Source organism: Triticum aestivum, chromosome 2D (assembly GCF_018294505.1).
Source record: "Triticum aestivum cultivar Chinese Spring chromosome 2D, IWGSC CS RefSeq v2.1, whole genome shotgun sequence".
Lineage (NCBI taxonomy): Eukaryota > Viridiplantae > Streptophyta > Magnoliopsida > Poales > Poaceae > Triticum > Triticum aestivum.
Window position 1 is genome coordinate 60,525,253 of NC_057799.1, and position 22,090 is coordinate 60,547,342.

Below are 22,090 nucleotides of genomic sequence, written 5' to 3' on the forward strand. Positions count from 1 at the left end.
GTGAGCCCAGATTCCGCGAAATGGCTTGAGGCCATGAAATCTGAGATAAGATCCATATATGAGAACAAAGTATGGACTTTGATTGACTTGCCCAATGATCGGCGAGCCATTGAGATTAAATGGATCTTCAAGAGGAAGACGGACGCTGATAGTAGTGTCACTATCTACAAATCTAGAATTGTCGCAAAAAGGTTTTTCGACAAGTTCAAGGTGTTGACTACGATGGGAGTTTCTCACTCGTATCTATGCTTAAGTCTGTCTGAATCATGTTAGCAATTGCCGCATTTTATGAAATATGGCAAATGGATAAACAAAACTGCATTCCTTAATGGATTTATTAAAGAAGAGTTGTATATGATGCAACCAAGAGGTTTTGTCAATCCTAAAAGTGCTAACAAAATATGCAAGCTCCAGTGATCCATCTATGGACTGGTGCAAGCATCTCGGAGTTGGAATATACACTTTGATAAGTTGATCAAAGGATATAGTTTTATACAGACTTGCGGTGAAGCCTGTATTTACAAGAAAGTGAGTGGGAGCACTACAACATTTCTGATAAGTATATGTGAATGACATATTGTTGATCGGAAATAATGTAGAATTATTCTGCAAAGCATAAAGGAGTGTTTGAAAGGAGTTTTTCAAAGAAATACCTCAGTGAAGCTGCTTACATATTGAGCATCAAGATCTATAGAGATAGATGAAGACGCTTGATAAGTTTTTCAATGAGTACATACCTTAACAAGATTTTGAAGTAGTTCAAAATAGAACAGTCAAAGAAAGAGTTCTTGCCTGTGTTACAAGGTGTGAAATTGAGTAAGACTCAAGGTTTGAATGGACTTTCTATTGTATACCCTACACTGATTTTGGCAAGGGAGTACAATAGTGATCTAGGAGTAGATCACTGGACAGCGGTCAAAATTATCCTTAGTGGAATAAGGAAATATTTCTCGATTGTGGAAGTGGAAAAAGATTCGTCGTAAAGGGTTACGTCGATGCAAGTTTTGACACTAAATCTAGATGACTCTAAGTCTCGGTCTAGATACATATTGAAAGTGGGAGCAATTAGCTAGAGTAGCTCCGTGCAGAGCATTGTAGACATAGAAATTTGCAAAATACTTATGGATCTGAAAGTGACAGACCCGTTGAACTAAAATTATCTCACAATCAAAACATGATCACACCTTAGTACTCTTTGGGTGTTAATCACATAGCGATGTGAACTAGATTATTGACTCTAGTAAACCCTTTGAGTGTTGGTCACATAGAGATGTGAACTATGGGTGTTAATCACATGGTGATGTGAATTATTGATGTTAAATCACATGGCGATGTGAACTAGATTATTGACTCTAGTGCAAGTGGGAGACTGAAGGAAATATGCCCTAGAGGCAATAATAAAGTATTATTTATTTCCTTATATCACGATAAATGTTTATTATTCATGCTAGAATTGTATTAACCGGAAACATAATACATGTGTGAATACATAGACAAACAGAGTGTCACTAGTATGCCTCTACTTGAATAATTCGTTAATCAAAGATGGTTATGTTTCCTAGCCATAGACATGAGTTGTCATTTGATTAACGGGATCACCTCATTAGGAGAATGACGTGATTGTCTTGACCCATTCCGTTAGCTTAGCACTCGATCGTTTAGTATGTTGCTATTGCTTTCTTCATGACTTATACATGTTCCTATCACTATGAGATTATGCAACTCCCGTTTACCGTAGGAACACTTTGTGTGCTACCAAACGTCACAACGTAAATGGGTGATTATAAAGCTGCTCTACAGGTGTCTCCAAAGGTACTTGTTGGGTTGGCGTATTTCGAGATTAGGATTTGTCACTCCAATTGTCGGAGAGGTATCTCTGGGCCCACTCGGTAATGCACATCACTATAAGCCTTGCAAGCATTGTGACTACTGAGTTAGTTGCGGGATAATGTGTTACGGAACGAGTAAAGAGACTTGCCGGTAACGAGATTGAACTAGGTATCGAGATACCGACGATCAAATCTCGGGCAAGTAACATATCGGTGACAAAGGGAGCAACGTATGTTGTTATGCGGTCTGACCGATAAAGATCTTTGTAGAATATGTGGGAGCCAATATGGGCATCCAGGTCCCGCTATTGGTTATTGACCGGAGACGTGTCTCGGTCATGTCTACATAGTTCTCGAACCCGTAGGGTCCGCACGCTTAACGTTACGATGACAGTTTTATTGAGTTTTGATGTACCGAATGAGTTCGGAGTCCCGGATGAGATCGGGGATATGAGTAGGAGTCTCGAAATGGTCGAGACGTAAAAATCGACATATTGGACGACTATATTCGGACTTCAGAAAGGTTCCGAGTGATTCGGGTATTTTTCGGAGTACCGGAGAGTTACGGGAATTCGTATTGGGCCTTAATGGGCCATACGGGAAAGGAGAGAAAGGCCTCAAAAGGTGGCCGCACCCCTCCCCATGGTCTGGTCCGAATTGGACTAGGGAAGGGGGGCGCACCCTTCCTTCTTTCTCCTTCCCCCTTCCCTTCTCCTACTCCCACAAGGAAAGTAGGAGTCCTACTCCCGGTGGGAGTAGGACTCCCCCCTATGGCGCGCCTCTCCCCTTGGCCGGCTGCCTCCCCCTTGCTCCTTTATATACGGGGGCAATGGGGCACCCCAGAGACACAACAATTGATCCTTGAGATCTCTTAGCCGTGTGCGGTGCCCCCCTCCACCATATTACACCTCGATAATACCGTTGCGGAGCTTAGGCGAAGCCCTGCGTCGGTGGAACATCATCATCGTCACCACGCCGTCGTGCTGACGAAACTCTCCCTCAACACTTGGCTGGATCGGAGTTCGAGGGACGTCATCGAGCTGAACGTGTGTAGAACTCGGAGGTGCCGTACGTTCGGTACTTGATCGGTCGGATCATGAAGACGTACGACTACATCAACCGCGTTGTGATAACGCTTCCGCTGTCGGTCTACGAGGGTACGTGGAGAACACTCTCCCCTCTCGTTGCTATGCATCACCATGGTCTTGCGTGTGCGTATGATTTTTTTTGAAATTACTATGTTCCCCAACAAGCCTAAACTGCGTCGCGGATATCCGTGGAGACTTGATCTTCAATGGATTCGAAACCGCTGCGGTTGCTTCCCCGTGCGCCGACAAAAATCAGTTATCGGACTACGTCCAGGAGATGGATCCTGTTGCTGCAACGGCTCCAGAACCGGAGCATACCGTGCCCTCCGAGGCCACAAAGCCTACGGCGTTGGAGCCGCACACGGACTCGACATCCTGCGATGCTTGCGTCAATGGAACTCCGGACTCGTATCCGGCCATGCGTTCCGGACTGGATGCGCCTGCGGACACCGAGCTGGATCGGTTATCGATTTTCAAATTTAGCGCCGCAGACATCTTCCAGCATTCGCCTTTGGGTGACCTACTAATCTCTTTGAAGAAATTGTCCTTGGAAGAAGACTCAGGACCGAACTATGTTCGGTTCGAGCTAGAGGCGGATGACGAGGAATTTTGCTTCCCACCCACCACCCACTTTATAGCCACCGTCGATGCCTTAACCAACGTACTTGACTATGGCTCTGAAGACATCAACGGTATGGACGATGATGCCGACAATGAGCAAGGCCAAGACCCGCCATTCACTGGACGTTGGGCGGCCACTTATTCGTACGACGTATACATGGTTGATACACCCAAAGGATCTGGCGACGACAAAGAAGAGCCAGATAAGAACAAACCCTCGGAGACGCAGTCCAAGCACCGCCGCCCCAAACGCCATTCTAAGCCTCGTCGCTCAAAGGATGGCAATATGGGCACCGAAGAAAATAGTACTCCGGGCGACGCCGAAAACAACGAAGACCCTGTTGGAGCTACATCTGAACAGGAGGAAAACTGCAACAAGCAGGATAAGCCTGAGGAACAGACCATAGAAGATGACCTGGGGGACGATAGCTATCATCCACCCTCCGAGGAGGAGACAAGCCTCGGCAACGACGATTTCATCGTGCCTGAGGACCCTCTCGAGCAGGAGCGCTTCAAGCTACGGCTCATAGCCACTGCAAGGAGCCTGAAAAAGAAACATCAGCAGCTCCAAGCTGAACAAGATCTGCTCGTCGATAGATGGACTGATGTCCTAACAGCTGAAGAATACGGCCTCAAGCGCCCAGCGAGGAGCTACCCAAAACGCAAACTGCTACCTTAGTTCGATGAGGAGGCACCAGATCTCATACCTCCCTCGCGCAGTGCGGAACGGCCACCACATGGTCGAGATAGAGCGGCAGACTGACCACCCCATGGTCGGGACACAATGGCAAACAAGGCCGAACAGCAGCTCGCCCCACCGCTTCGCAAAAACAAAGACAAACCAGCTCGGGACCATACATACGACCTTCGGCAGACCCTGGATAGTAAAGCAGGACATACAAGATCGATCTACGGATCGCGACGACGTGCCTCGAGGCACGAAGAAGGCTACCTATTCGGACATGATAAATCTAACCACGCTCGGGCCGAATACCGCAGACGGACTCCATCAGAGCTACGCCACGACTCGGCCCGATATAGAGGTGCCGCACACCCTCTCTGCTTCACGGACGTAGTACTGGATCACGAATTCCCCGAGGGATTCAAGCCCGTCAATATCGAATCATACGACGGCACAACCGATCCCGCAGTATGGATCGAGGATTTCATCCTCCACCTCCACATGGCTCGAGGAGACGACCTCCACTCCATCAAATACCTCCCACTAAAGCTCAAAGGGCCAGCTCGGCACTGGCTTAACAGCCTACCTGAAAATTCTACCGGCAGCTGGGAGGACTTGGAAGTAGCCTTCCTGGACAACTTCCAAGGAACTTATGTCCGGCCACCTGATGCCGATGACTTAAGCCACATAGTTCAACAACCAGGAGAATCAGCCAGAAAATTCTGGACTAGGTTCCTAACCAAAAAGAACCAAATCATCAACTGTCCGGATGCCGATCACTAGCAGCATTTAAGCATAGCATCCGCGAATGGCTCACCCGCCACCTCGGCCAAGAAAAGCCGAAATACATGGCAGCCCTCACGGCACTCATGACCCGCTTTTGCGCGGGAGAGGCTAGTTGGCTGGCTCGTAGTAACAACACAGCCAGCGAGACAGGCCCCTCTGAGGCCAAAAATAGCACTGGCAAGCTCCGGCGCAATAGCCACAAACGCCGAAGCAATGACAACAACAACGATGACTCCATAGTCAACGCCGGATTCAGCGGCTCCAAGTCCGGCCAACGGAAGAAGCCTTACAAAAGAAATAATGAAGGACCTTCCAGTCTAGACCGCATACTCGACCGTCCGTGCCAAATACACGGCACCCCAGATAAGCAAGCCATCCACACCAACAGGGACTGTTGGGTTTTTAAGCAGGCCGGCAAGTTAAACGTCAAACATAAAGAAAAGGGATCACAAAGTGAGGACCAGGACGAAGAGCCCCGGCAGCCGAACACGGGGGGTCAGAAGAACATGATATACGCCACTCACATCCCTAAAAGGGAGCGTAAGCGAGCACTCAGGGACGTCTACGCGGTAGAGCCAGTCGCCCCTAAATTCAACCCATGGTCGTCATTCCCGATCACCTTTGATCGCCGAGATCACCCAACTAGTATCCGTCAAGGTGGTTCGGCCGCGTTGGTCCTAGACCCAATCATCGACGGATTTCACCTGACGCGAGTCCTAATGGACGGTGGTAGCAGGCTCAACCTGCTCTATCAAGACACAGTGCGGAAGATGGGAATTGACCCCTCCCGAATTAAACCAACAAAGAGTACCTTCAAAGGAGTCATTCCAGGCGTCGAGGCCCGCTGTACGGGCTCAATCACGCTGGAAGTGGTCTTTGGCTCTCCGGACAATTTCCGAAGCGAGGAGCTAATCTTCGACATCGCCCCCTCCGCAGCAGCCACCATGCGCTTCTCGGACGAATAGCGTTTGCCAGATTCAACACAGTGCCACACTATGCCTATCTCAAGCTCAAGATGCCCGGTCCACGAGGCGTCATAACAGTCAATGGCAATACGGAACGCTCCCTACGAACAGAGGAGCACACCACCGCCCTAGCAGCAGAGGCACAGAGCGGCCTTCTCAAGCAGCTCCATAGTGCGGCTGACGGCCCCTTGGACACCATCAAATGGTTCCGGACTACACTGCAGCAGGACAGCGCAGCTCGTCAAGAGCTCGATTAGCAATTCGGCCTCCGTCCCAGTCCCGATGAAGTAGTGGCATTCGTACCACGCGTACATAATTACGCATTCGAAATTCCGTGAACATCGACGGAAGCACAAGCTTAACCGGGACATACAGTTCGGCTAGACCGACCCCGGATACACCTTTCTCTTTCTGTTTCAGGTTCCTTTTTCCACGAGCCTGATCACCATGCCCTTCGAAGGATTGGCATACAAGGGGGACATGCAGCAAAGGTGCGTAGGGTAACCTCCATACGTTCTTCTTGACGACATTTTTTACTTATTTCTCAGGACCCGTACACTGCCCCCTCTTGATTCCGGCATATTAAATAGCCCGGGTGCTTATCACACTATTTGTACATGATACGCCTTAACGTATCTAGTCAGTTATAATGAAAATCAATTTGCGGCCCAGTTTTTGTGGTTTTCGCCCCTTACTTCATTTCATTTTGATCTGCTTATTAGCTATATCGGCACTATTTTGTGAAGGAAATATGCCCTAGAGGCAATAATAAAGTTATTATTTATTTCCTTATATCATGATAAATGTTTATTATTCATGCTAGATTGTATTAACCGGAAACTTCGTACATGTGTGAATACATACACAAACATAGTGTCACTAGTATGCCTCTACTTGACTAGCTCGTTAATCGAAGATGGTTGAGTTTCCTAGCCATGGACATGAGTTGTCATTTGATTAACGGGATCACATCATTAGGAGAATGATGTGATTGACTTGACCCATTCCGTTAGATTAGCACTTGATCGTTTAGTATGTTCTATTGCTGTCTTCATGACTTATACATGTTCCTATGACTATGAGATTATGCAACTCCCGTTTACCGGAGGAACACTTTGTGTGCTACCAAACGTCACAACGTAACTGGGTGATTATAAAGGTGCTCTACAGGTGTCTCCAAAGGTACTTGTTGGGTTGGCGTATTTCGAGATTAGGATTTGTCACTCCGATTGTCGGAGAGGTATCTCTGGGCCCACTCGGTAAATGCACATCACTTAAGCCTTGCAAGCATTGCAACTAATGAGTTAGTTGCGGGATGATGTATTACGGAACGAGTAAAGAGACTTGCCGGTAACGAGATTGAACTAGGTATTGAGATACCGACGATCGAATCATGATCCTGTTGCTTTCGGTCTACGAGGGTACGTGGACACCACTCTCCCCTCTCGTTGCTATGTATCACCATGATCCTGTGTGTGCGTAGGAATTTTTTTGAAATTACTACGTTCCCCAACAGTGGCATCCGAGCCATGTTTTATGCGTAGATGTTATATGCACGAGTAGAACTCAAGTGAGTTGTGGGAGATATAAGTCATACTGCTTACCAGCATGTCAAACTTTGGTTCGGCGGTATTGTTGGATGAAGCGGCCCGGACCGACATTACGCGTACGCTTATGCGAGACTGGTTCTACCGACATGTTTTGCACACAGGTGGCTGGCGAGTGTCAGTTTCTCCAACTTTAGTTGAACCGAGTGTGGCTATGTCCGCTCCTTGAGAAGGTTAAACCAACACTAACTTGATGAACTATCGTTGTGGTTTTGATGCGTAAGTAAGAACGGTTCTTGCTCAGCCCATAGCAGCCACGCAAAACTTGCAACAACAAAGTACAGGACGTCTAACTTGTTTTTGCAGGGCATGTGGTGATGTGATATGGTCAAGATATGATGCTTTATTTTATTATATGAGATGATCATGTGTTGTAACCGAGTTATCGGCAACTGGCAGGAGCCATATGGTTGTCGCTTTATTGTATGCAATGCAATCGCCCTGTAATGCTTTACTTTATCACTAAGCGGTAGCAATAGTCGTAGAAGCATAAGTTGGCGAGACGACAACGATGCTACGATGGAGATCAAGGTGTCGCGCCGGTGATGATGGTGATCATGACGGTGCTTCGGAGATGGAGATCACAAGCACAAGATGATGATGGCCATATCATATCACTTATATTGATTGCATGTGATGTTTATCTTTTATGCATCTTATCTTGCTTTGATTGACGGTAGCATTATAAGATGATCTCTCACTAAATTATCAAGGTATAAGTGTTCTCCCTGAGTATGCACCGTTGCGAAAGTTCTTCGTGCTGAGACACCACGTGATGATCGGGTGTGATAGGCTCTACATTCAAATACAACGGGTGCAAAACAGTTGCACACGCGGAATACTCAGGTTAAACTTGATGAGCCTAGCATATGCAGATATGGCCTCGGAACACTGGAGACCGAAAGGTCGAACGTGAATCATATAGTAGATATGATCAACATAGTGATGTTCACCATTGAAAACTATTCCATCTCACGTGATGATCGGACATGGTTTAGTTGATTTGGATCGCGTGATCATTTTGATGACTCGAGGGATGTCTATCTAAGTGGGAGTTCTTAAGTAATATGATTAATCGAACTTTAATTTATCATGAACTTAGTCTTGGTAGTATTAGCATATCTATGTTGTAGATCAATAGCTTGCAATGTTGCTCCCCGTTTATTTTTGATATGTTCCTAGAGAAAACTAAGTTGAAAGATGTTAGTAGCAATGATGCGGATTGGATCCGTGAACTGAGGATTATCCTCATTGCTGCACAGAAGTATTATGTCCTTGATGCACCGCTAGGTGACAGAACTATTGCAGGAGCAGATGCAGACGTAATGAACATTTTGGCAAAAGCTCGGTATGATGACTACTTGATAGTTTAGTGCACCATGCTTTACGGCCTAGAACCGGGACTTCAAAAATGTTTTGAACGCCACGGAGCATATCAGATGTTCCAAGAGTTGAAATTGGTATTTCATTCTCATGCCCGTGTCGAGAGGTATGAGACCTCTGACAGTACTTTGCCTACAAGATGGAGGAGAATAGCTCAACCAGTGAGCATGTGCTCAGATTGTCTAGGTACTACAATTTCTTGAATCAAGTGGGAGTTAATCTTCCAGATAAGATAGTAATTGACAGAATTCTCTAGTCACTATCACCAAGTTAATACAACTTCGTGATGAACTATAATATGCAAGGGATGACGAAAATAATTCCCGAGCTCTTCGCGATGCTGAAATCGACGAAGGTAGAAATCAAGAAAAGCATCAAGTGTTGATGGTTGACAAGACCACTAGTTTCAAGAAAAGGGCAAAGGGAATAAGGGGAACTTCAAGAAGAACGGCAAGCAAGTTGCTACTCAAGTGAAGAAGCCCAAAGTCTGTAGCTAAGCCTGAGACTAAGTGCTTCTACTGCAAAGGGACTGGTCACTGGAAGCGGAACTGCCCCAAGTACTTGGCGGATAAGAAGGATGGAAAAGTGAACAAAGGTATATTTGATATACAGATTATTGATGTGTATTTTACTAGTGTTCATAGCAACCCCTCGGTATTTGATACTGGTTCAGTTGCTTAGAGTAGTAACTCGAAATAGGAGTTGCAGAATGAACAGAGACTAGTTAAGGGTGAAGTGATGATGTGTGTTGGAAGTGGTTCCAAGATTGATATGATCATCATCGCACACTACCTATACTTTCGGGATTAGTGTTGAACCTAAATAAGTGGTTATTTGGTGTTTGCGTTGAGCATGAATATGATTTGATCATGTTTATTGTAATACGGTTATTCATTTAAGTTAGAGAATAATTGTTGTTCTGTTTACATGAATAAAACCTTCTATGGTTATACTCCCAATGAAAATGGTTCGTTGGATCTCGATCGTAGTGATACACATATTCATAATATTGAAGCCAAAAGATGCAAAGTTAATAATGATAGTGCAACTTATTTGTGGCACTGCCGTTTAGGTCATATTGATGTAAAGCGCATGAAGAAACTCCATGTTGATGGGCTTTTGGAATCACATGATTATGAATCACTTGATGCTTGCAAACCATGCCTCTTGGGCAAGATGACTAAAACGCCGTTGTACGGAACAATGGAGCGAGCAACAGATTTGTTGGAAATCATACATACTGATGTATGTGGTCCGATGAATATTGAGGCTCGCGGCGGGTATCGTTATTTTCTGACCTTCACAGATGATTTGAGCAGATAAGAGTATATCTACTTGATGAAACATAAGTCTGAAAACATTTGAAAAGTTCATATAATTTCAGTGTGAAGTGGAAAATCATCATAACAAGAAAATAAAGTTTCTACGATCTGATCGTAGAGGAGAATATTTGAGTTACGAGTTTGGTCTTCATTTGAAACAATCGGAATAGTTTCGCAACTCACGCCACCTGGAACACCACAGCATAATGGTGTGTCCAAACATCGTAACCGTACTTTATTAGATATGGTGCGATCTATGATGTCCCTTACCGATTTACCACTATCGTTTGGGGTTATGCATTAGAGACAGCTGCATTCACGTTAAATAGGGCACCATCTAAATCCGTTGAGATGACACCGTATGAACTGTGGTTTAGCAAGAAACCTAAGTTGTCATTTCTTAAAGTTTGGGGTTGCGATGCTTATGAGAAAAAGTTTCAGCCTAATAAGCTCAAACCCAAATCGGAAAAGTGCGTCTTCATAGGATACCCAAAGGAGACTGTTGGGTACACCTTCCATCACAGATCCGAAGGCAAGATATTCGTTGCTAAGAATGGATCCTTTATAGAGAAGGAGTTTCTCTCGAAAGAAGTGAGTGGGAGGAAAGTAGAACTTGATGAGGTAATTGTACCTGCTCCCTTATTGGAAAGTAGTGTTGGAAATATGCCCTAGAGGCAGTAATAAAATGGTTATTATTGTATTTCCTTGTTCATGATAATTGTCTATTGTTCATGCTATGATTGTATTAACTAGAAACCGTAATACATGTGTGAATACATACACCACAACATGTCCCTAGTAAGCCTCTAGTTGACTAGCTCGTTGATCAATAGATGGTTATGATTTCCTGACCATGGACATTGGATGTCATTGATAACGGGATCACATCATTAGGAGAATGATGTGATGGACAAGACCCAATCCTAAGCATAGCACAAGATCGTGTAGTTCGTTTTGCTAGAGCTTTTCTAATGTCAAGTATCGTTTCCTTAGACCGTGAGATTGTGCAACTCCCAGATACCGTAGGAATGCTTTGGGTGTACCAAACGTCAAAACGTAACTGGGTGGCTATAAAGGTGCACTACAGGTATCTCCGAAAGTATCTGTTGAGTTGGCATGAATCGAGACTGGGATTTGTCACACCGTATAACGGAGAGGTATCTCTGGGCCCACTCGGTAATGCATCATCATAATGAGCTCAATGTGACTAAGGAGTTAGTCACGGGATCATGCGTTACGGAACGAGTAAAGAGACTTGCCGATAACGAGATTGAACGAGGTATGGGGATACCGACGATCGAATCTCGGGCAAGTAACATACCGGTGGACAAAGGGAATTGTATATGGGATTGATTGAATCCCCGACATTGTGGTTCATCCGATAAGATCATCGTGGAACATGTGGGAGCCAACATGGGTATCCAGATCCCGCTGTTGGTTATTGGCCGGAGAACGTCTCGGTCATGTCTAAATGGTTCCCGAACCCGTAGGGTCTACACACTTAAGGTTCGGTGACGCTAGAGTTGTTATGGGAAATAGTATGTGGTTACCGAAGGTTGTTCAGAGTCCCGGATGAGATCCTGGACATGACGAGGAACTCCGGAATGGTCCGGAGGTGAAGATCGATATATTGGACGAAGTGTATTGGAGTCCGGAATTGTTCTGGGAGTACCGGGTGACGACTAGCGTGACCGAAAGGTGTTTCGGAGGCCCCGACAATCGTTGGGGGGCCTTATGGGCAAAGGGAGGGGGCACATCAGCCCAGTAAGGGGCTGTGCGCCCCTCCCACCCCATCTCACGTAACGTGGAGAGGTGGGGGCGCCTCCCCTAGGGTAGCCACCCCTCCCGGCTTGGGGGGCAAGTTTCCTAGGGGTGGGGGCGCCCAAACCCATCTAGGGTTTCCCCTGTGGCCGCCATCCCTCCCCTAGGGCGCCTCCTCCACCCCCCTTCCCCCTATATATAGTGAGGGAGAGAGAGGGCAGCAGCACCCCTTCCCTGCTGCAGCCCCTCCCTCCTCCAACTCTTCCTTCTCCTCCGTAGAGCTTGGCGAAGCCCTGCAGGAATACCACAAGCTCCACCACCATGTGGTCATGCTGCCGGAGTCCTCCCTCAACTTCTCCTCTCCCCTTGCTGGATCAAGAAGGAGGAGATGTCCCCGGGCTGTACGTGTGTTGAACGCGGAGGCGCCGTCCATTCGGCGCTAGATCGGATCTTCCGCGATTTGAATCGCCGCGAGTACGACTCCATCAACCGCGTTCTTGTAACGCTTCCGCTTGGCGATCTTCAAGGGTATGAAGATGCACTCCCTCTCTCTCGTTGCTTTAATCTCCTAGATTGATCTTGGTGACACGCAGGAAATTTTTGAATTATTGCTACGTTCCTCAACAGTGGCATCATGAGCTAGGTCTATGCGTAGATTCTATGCACGAGTAGAGCACAAAGTAGTTGTGGGCGATGATTTGTTCAATTTTCTTACCGTTACTAGTCTTATCTTGATTCGGCGGCATTGTGGGATGAAGCGGCCCTTACCGACCTTACACGTACACTTACGTGAGACAGGTTCCACCGACTGACATGCACTTGATGCATAAGGTGGCTAGCGGGTGTCTGTCTCTCCCACTTTAGTCGTATCGGATTAGATGAAGAGGGTCCTTATGAAGGGTAAATAGCAATTGGCATATCACTGTTGTGGCTTTTGCGTAGGTAAGAAACGTTCTTGCTAGAAAACCATAGCAGCCACGTAAAACATGCAACAACAATTAGAGGACGTCTAACTTGTTTTTGTAGGGTATGCTATGTGATGTGATATGGCCAAAAGGATGTGATGAATTATATATATGTGATGTATGAGATTGATCATGTTCTTGTAATAGGAATCACGACTTGCATGTCGATGAGTATGACAACCGGCAGGAGCCATAGGAGTTGTCTTAATTTATTGTATGACCTGCGTGTCAATGAAAAACGCCATGTAATTACTTTACTTTATTGCTAACCATTAGCCATAGTAGTAGAAGTAATAGTTGGCAAGACAACTTCATGAAGACACGATGATGGAGACCATGGTGTCATGCCGGTGACGAAGGTGATCATGCCGCGCCTCGAAGATGGAGATCAAAAAGCGCAAGATGATATTGGCCATATCATGTCACTTTATGATTTGCATGTGATGTTTGTCATGTTTACATCTTATTTTCTTAGAACGACGGTAGCATAAATAAGATGATCCCTCGCTAAAATTTCAAGAAAGTGTTCCCCCTAACTGTGCACCGTTGCGAAGGTTCGTTGTTTCGAAGCACCACGTGATGATCGGGTCTGATAGATTCTAACGTTCGCATACAACGGGTGTAAGACAGATTTACACATGCGAAACACTTAAGTTGACTTGACGAGCCTAGCATGTACAGACATGGCCTCGGAACACAATAGACCGAAAGGTCGAACATGAGTCGTATAGTAGATACGATCAACATGAAGATGTTCACCGATGATGACTAGTCCGTCTCACGTGATGATCGGACACGGCCTAGTTGACTCGGATCATGTATCACTTAGATGACTAGAGGGATGTCTATCTAAGTGGGAGTTCATTAAATAATCAGATAAACTTAATTATCATGAACATAGTCAAAAGGTCTTTGCAAATTATGTCGTAGCTTACGCTTTAGTTCTACTATTTAAGATATGTTCCTAGAGAAAATTTAGTTGAAAGTTGATAGTAGAAATTATGCGGACTGGGTCCGTCAACTGAGGATTATCCTCATTGCTGCGCAGAAGGCTTATGTCCCTAATGCACCGCTCGGTGTGCTGAACCTCGAGCGTCGTCTGTAGATGTTGCGAAACATCTGACATACACGTTTCGATGACTACGTGATAGTTCAGTGCGTAATGCTAACGGTTTAGAATTGTGGCACCAAAGATGGTTTTGAAACGTCACAGAACATATGAGATGTTCCAAAGACTGAAATTGGAATTTCAGACTAGTGCTCACGTCAAGAGGTATGAGACCTCTGACAAGTTTCTTAAGCCCGCAAACTAAGGGAGAAAAGCTCAGTCGTTGAGCATGTGCTCAGATTTTCTGAGTACTACAATCGCTTGAATCGAGTGGGAGTTAATCTTCCAGATGAGATAGTCACTGCCACTAAGCTATTAGAGCTTCGTGATGAACTATAACATATCAGGGATAGACATGATGATCCTTGAGCAACTCGCGATGTTTGACACCGCGAAAGTAGAAATCAAGTAGGAGCATCAAGTGTTGATGGTTAGTAAAACCACTAGTTTCAAGAAGGGCAAGGGAAAGAAGGGATACTTCATGAAACGGCAAATCAGTTGCTGCTCTAGTGAAGAAACCCAAGGTTGAACCCAAACTCGAGACTAAGTGCTTCTGTAATGAGGGGAACGGTCACTGAAGCAGAACTACCCTGGATACTTGGTAGATGAGAAGGCTGGCAAGGTCGACAGAAGTATTTTGAATATACGTTATATTATTGTGTACTTTACTAGTACTCCTAGTAGCACCAGGGTAATAAATACCGGTTCGGTTGCTAAGTGTTAGTAACTCGAAATAAAAGGCTACAGAGACTAGCTAAAGGTGAGATGACGATATGTGTTGGAAGTGTTTCCATGGTTGATGTGATCAAACATCGCACGCTCCATCTACCATCGGTATTGGTGTTAAACCTAAATAATAGTTATTGGTGTTTGCATTGAGCATAGACATGATTGGATTATGTTTATCGCAATACGATTATTCATTTAAGGAGAAAATGGTTACTCTGTTTATTTTAATAATACCTTTAATGGTCTTGCACCTAAAATGAATGTTTTATTGAATCCCGATCGTAGTGACACACATGTTCATGCCAAAAGATATAAGATAGTAATGATAGTACCACATACTTGTGGTACTGCCATTTGAGTCATATTGGTATAAAACGCATGAAGAAGCTCCATGTTGATGGATCTTTGGACTCATTCATTTTTGAAAAGATTGAGACATGCGAACCATGTCTATTGGTAGATATGCATGAAGAAACTCCATACAGATGGATCATTTCGACTCACTTGATTTTTAATCACTTGAGGCATGCAAATCATACCACATGGGCAAGATGACTGAAAGGCCTCGTTTTCAGTAAGATGGAACAAGAAAGCAACTTGTAGGAAGTAATACATTTTGATGTGTGCAGTCCAATGAGTGCTGAGGCACGCAGTGGATATCGTTATGTTCTTACTTCACAGATGATTTGAGTATATGCTAAGTATATTAACTTGATAAAACACAAGTCTGAATTACTGAAAGGTTTAAGTAATTTCGGAGTGAAGTTGAAGATCGTCGTGACAAAAGGATAAAATGTCTATGATATGATCATAGAGATGAATATCTGAGTTACGAGTATGGCAAACAATTAAGACATTGTGGAAATTGTTTCACAACTAATACCGCCAGGAACACCATAGTGTGATGGTGTGTCCGAACATCATAACTGCACCCTATTGGATATGGTGCACCCTATTGGATAAGGTGCTCTACAGGTGTATCCAAAGGTACTTGTTGGGTTGGCGTATTTCGAGATTAGGATTTGTCACTCCGATTGTCGGAGAGGTATCTCTAGGACCACTCGGTAAATGCACATCACTTAAGCCTTGCAAGCATTGCAACTAATGAGTTAGTTGCGGGATGATGTATTATGGAATGAGTAAAGAGACTTGCCGGTAACGAGATTTAACTAGGGATTGAGATACCGACGATCGAATCTCGAGAAAGTAACCTACCGATGACAAAGGGAACAACGTATGTTGTTATGCGGTCTGACCGATAAAGATCTTCATAGAATATGTGGGAGCCAATATGAGCATCCAGGTTCCGCTATTGGTTATTGACCGGAGACGTGTCTCGTTCATGTCTACATAGTTCTCGAACCCGTAGGGTCCGCACGCTTAAAGTTTGATGACGGTTATATTATGAGTTTATGTGTTTTGATGTACCGAAGGTAGTTCGGAGTCCCGGATGTGATCACGGACATGACGAGGAGTCTCGAAATGGTCGAGACATGAAGATTGATATATTGGACGACTATATTCGGACACCGGAATGGTTCCGGGGGTTATCAGATATATACCGGAGTACCGGGGGTTACCGGAACCCCCCCCCCCCCGGGGGGGGGGGGTTTAATGGGCCTACATGGGCCTTAGTGCAGAAGAGGAGGGGCGGCCAGGGGAGGCTGCGCGCCCCCTCCCCCTCTAGTCCGAATTGGGCAAGGAGGGGGGCGGCGCCCCCCTTTCCTTCCTCTCTCCCTCCTCCTTCCCCCTTCTCCTAATCCAACAAGGAAGGGAGGGAGTCCTACTCTCGGTGGGAGTTGGACTCCTCCTGGCGCGCCTCCTCCTGGCCGGCCGCCTCTCCCCCCGTTCCTCCTTTATATACGAGGGCAGGGGCACCCCATCGACACAACAATTGATCTCTTGGATCTCTTAGCCGTGTGCGGTGCCCCCCTCCACCATAGTCCACCTCGATAGTATCATAGCAGTGCTTAGGCGAAGCCCTGCGTCGGTAGAACATCATCATCGTCACCACGCCGTCGTGCTGGCGGAACTCTCCCTCAAAGCTCAGCTGGATCGGAGTTCGAGGGACGTCATCGAGTTGAACGTGTGCTGAACTCGGAGGTGCCGTGCGTTCGGTACTTGATCGGTCAGATGGTGAAAACGTACGACTACATCAACCGTGTTGTGCTAACACTTCCGCTTTCGGTCTACGAGGGTACGTGGACAACACTCTCCCCTCTCGTTTCTATGCATCACCATGACCCTATGTGTGCGTAGGAATTTTTTTGAAATTACTACGTTCCCCAACATTTTGTACGTTTCATATTCGCCAGGGGCTGCCTATCGCCCCATAATACGGCAACAAAGTCCGAATTCTACTAGTATAAAGGTTCGGCACCCCGAATTTAGGATTATAAGCATTGGCTCCGAATCATGTCTTTGGTCAATAGTTGGGTTGCCCGGGTCCTGTGCTTGCTACCCTACGTTCCGCCCTATCGGCTAGGGTAGTAAAGGGAGAACTACTGCGATTGTGCCCTAGCCTTGACCGGATGAGCACCTTAGTAGAGAAAGCCGAAAACTGACTGTCATGATACATCGAGAGCCGGTCAGATGTTCGAGGGTTACAAAATCGTTGGAGATTCTTTCTGCGTCACGCGAAGGGTCGGCACTTCCCGATCAGATGCTGACAGCACCCTGGCTTGGACCAGGGGCTCCGCACTTGCTTAATTATAAAACTCCTATAGCTAAGTGAGGGCGTTCAAGCCGTATAGTCTGATTGCCTTGTTCGTTGCCCAAAACAACTCCTTCAAGGACCATATAATTGGATCAAGATTGTTTAGATTCCATCCCGAACACCTCCGTACTAATTACGTGAGGGCAGAAGCAAACGACTGGCCAACCCTCAGATTGCATATAACACGGCCGCACAGGAGGAGACAATTTAAAGCATAACAAGTTTACATTACAAAACAAGCTTTGTCTTTATAATACAAGGCAAAGGACAATATGAATGTATTCATTCAAAAATAATGTCCTTCGAACATTGAGCTGCCACAAGTCGAGACCCTTCCACGACATCCGCAAAATATTTCTTGGGTGTGCGGTGCTCCTTCCCCTCTGTCGGCCCGCTGGCCACTTCAACAGCGTTCATCTTCGCCCGCCACATCTTGCAGCGAGCGAAGGCCATACGGGCTCCTTCTATACACACGGAGCGCTTGATGAAGTCCGGTCGCGGACAGGCTTCTAGTAGCCGCCTCACGAGTCCGAAGTAGCTGCCGGGCATAGCTTCGGCTGGCCATAGCCGGATTGTCAAATCCCCCATGGCTAGTTCGGCCACCCTGTGCAGCTCCACCAGCTGCTTCAGCTGATTGGTGAAAGACACGGGATGCTCTGGCGTCGCATACTGCAACCAGAATAGCTTCTCCGTAAAACCCCCTCCATCGGCTCGGTAGAACGCCACAGCGTCGGATACGTTGTGTGGTAGATCCGCAAAAGCTCCTGGGGAACTCCGAACCTGGGTTAGTAAAAGGTACTGCCTCTCTGCATACCACCTTTGCATCTTAAAAGCCTTACCCGCCGTGATCTTCTTGGCCTCCTGGATCTCCTGGATGACGGCCTGGGCCTCATTCCACGCGGTCTCCGCACCCTGACAAACCATGGTGAGTTCGGCCCCTGAGTCGACGCAACATTCTCCAAGGTCTCACATTTTTTCACTACATCATGGAGCTCCTGCTGGATTTCCTTGACACGGGCCTTGAGCTTCTGACGAGCGGCTTGCTGCTGGACAGCCTTCTCTCGGCCTCGCTCAGGGCCTTCCTCAGGGCCTCGACCTCGGTCGCGGCTCCTGCATATATTTTGACATTACAGTTACTACAAAGCGTCTCCGCTTTCCGAACACACAGCAAGACGTTGCTTACCTTGCTTCTCCTGCAGCCGCACTCTAACCTCACCGAGCTCGTTCTCGGTGTGCTCCAGCCCCTGCTTCAGTTCAGAGACTTCGGCAGCATGTGAGGTCGCGGCCAACAACGACGCCTGCTCATAAACACATATCACGTTAGTCTCCTACACAAGGGGATTGATCCTCTGTCCGGTTCCTCTTACCAAACACTGGACAGTGTCTCAGGGGCTACTGACTATTTGAGGTTTTTTCTATGTCACTTACCTCGAAACCTGTCAACAGGTTGCCGCAGGCTTCGTTCAGTCCACTCTTGGCAGACTGAACCTTCTCGATCACCGTGCCCATAAGGACACGATGCTCTTCCACAACGGAGGTGCCTCATAGCGCCTCCATCAAGGAATCCGGCGCCCCAGGATGGACAGGGACTACCGGCAGAAGCAGTGCACCCCCTCCTTCAAAGGGGGTTGCACACCCGACTTCAGAGCCGTATGGGCCTCCGGAATCGTATTCGGCTGAGGGCCAAGCTGGATGCGGCCCTCTTTGCCAGTCTCCATGGGGATCGTCCCCTCCATATGTCCGGCAGTGGAGGCTTCGCCTTGTGGCGCCTCCCGGACAGCGGCCTGAGCTCCTCCCCGGTTCGGATCGGCCCTCCGGGACAGCACTTTAGTGGCGTCCCCGGCCCCGGGGGAATAAGCAGGCGATGGTGACTGGCTCGCCATCTCCGACGGGGCCAATGAACTTCCAGACGAGGATCGCTGGATCAGGTCGCGGGTCGGGCTGCAATGGTATAGTTAACCACATCAAGATAACGGAGAGAAAGGGCTGGATGGGCGCATAAATAAGCCATGTCACTTACGACGCGGCCTGGGGCTTAGTGCGGGGGCGTCGTTCCGGACTACTGTCAACGTCCCACGCACTGTTGACCACGAGAACGCCCTTCCCCTTTTTGGGCGCCTCCGCTTCTAGATGCGCCGGAGCCGCCCTCTTCTTCTTCCTCTCCTCGGAGGAATGAGTTTCGTCGTCCTCGGATGACACATCCGAAGTGTCCTTTCGGCGGAGGCCACTCTTGGCCTTCGTCTTGGCCTTCTTCTCCGGCACCTTATACGGTGCCAGTACCAGCATCTCCGCCAAACGCGGGATGACGGGTTCCTCAGGCAGCGGAGCCAGACACTGGATCCGCTTCGCCCTCACCATCCAGTCCTAAAGGAGCAAAAATAAAGGCTCAGGTATCATCCCCAAAACAATTTGGTTGAGGACTCGTTCAAAATAACATACCTTGCTGGCGGGGTGTGTACAATCGTGACCACGGTCTGAATCCGTGGCCGGTGGTTTCTCATTTCCCTTAAAGACCAATTTCCATGCGCCTTCGTACGTACTCTCGAAGAGCCTCACCAGGGTCCGGTGCTTCTTTGGATTGAACTCCCACAGCGGACGGCTTCGACGCTGGCATGGAAGGATCTGGCGAACTAACATCACCTGAATCACGTCGACGAGCTTGACGCTCTTGGTCACCATGCTCTGAACGCGCGTCTGCAGCGCTATCAGCTCGTCAGGAGAACACCAGTCCGGACTCTTCTCGACCCAGGAGGTGAGTCGCATAGGAGCGCCGGAGCGGAATTCAGCAGCGGCGGCCCAGGTAGTGCCACGTGGTTCTGTGATGTAGAACCACTGCTTCTGCCACTCCTTCACTGTCTCCACGAAAATGCCTTTCGGCCAGGAGACGTTGGGCAGCTTGCTCACCATGGCTCCTCTGCACTCCGCATGCTAGCCATCTACCACCTTTGGCTTCACATTGAAGACTTTGAGCCATAGCCCGAAGTGGGGGTGGATGCGGAGGAAGGCCTCGCACACGATGATAAACGCTGAGATGTTGAGGAAGGAATTCGGGGATAGATCATGGAAATCCACCCCGTTATAATACATTAGCCCGCGGACGAAAGGGTGGAGTTGAAACCCCAGCCCGCGGAAGAAATGAGGGAGGAATACTACCCTCTCATTGGGCTCCGGCGTGGGGACGATTTGTCCCTCGGCCGGCAAGCGGTGGGCGATTCCCGTCGCCAAATATCCAGCCGCCCGGAGCTCAGTAATGTCCTCCTCCTTGACGGAGGAGACCATCCACTTGCCCTGACCACCGGATCCGTACATGGTTGCTTGAGTGGAAAGGAGATTGGGACTTAGGCGCTGGAGCTCGAGAAGGCGGAGACAGAGAGAAAGCGTGAGAAGAGGAAGAGGGGATCCTTATCCTCTTATAAAGGCAACAAACATTAAAAGCCTCCTCGCTCGCCTTGAGATTCGCCTATTCTCAAGGACTGTGCAAACGGCACGGTTGGGTCACCCATGCCCACATTCATGAGAATCCCGTAATAAGGGGACACGATCTCTTCTTCGACAAGACATACCAATGGCAACCGCGTCTCGAAACGTGGGATGCCAGAAGAAAAACGGTTCAAAATTATAACCAGACAGACGCAGCGTCGTGTTGTGAAGAAGCTGTCGACAGATTGGATTCGTACAAATATTATGATCTCTCTGCGATTGTGTGTGGTGTGTGACAGGTCCGGATATAATCATTACACCTGAAGACCATCTTTGAGTTCGGAAGAAGGGGAACCCGCCTTGCAATGCCGAAGACAATCTGCGCGCCGGACTCCTCGTCATTGAAGCCAGGTTCAGGGGCTACTGAGGGAGTCCTGGACTAAGGGCTCCTCGAGCGTCCGACTTGTTACTCATTGGGCCGGACTGATGGGCTATGAAGACCGAAGACTACACCCGTGTCCGGATTGGACTCTGCTTGGCGTGGAAGGCAAGCTAGGCGATCGATTATGAAGATTCCCTCCTTAATGTAACTGACTCCATGTAACCCTAGATCTCTCCAGTGTCTATATAAACCGGAGAGCATAGTCCGGATAGGACAGATTCATTACCATATACTCATAGGCTAGACTTCTAGGGTTTAGCCATTACGATCTCGTGGTAGATCAACTCTTGTAACATTCATATGCATCAAGATCAATCAAACAGGAAGTAGGGTATTACCTCCATAGAGAGGGCCCGAACCTGGGAAAAAATTATGTCCCCCGTCTCCTGTTACCATCGATCCTAGACGCACAGTTCGGGACCCCCTACCCGAGATCCGCCGGTTTTGACACCGACAGTCGTAGTTATAGTCCCTTTTCCATCATTAGGGCATCCTCTCTGTATAGAATAATCTCGTACATATCTGATGAACTGCTTAAGCACCTGTATCTTAAGCCTGAATATATTTTGAATTTCTGATACGCTGCAGATCTGAAATTATCATATCAATATGTGAAACTTGTTTTTCCCTCACTTAGTTACTTCAGATCTGTACCTTCCATACCAA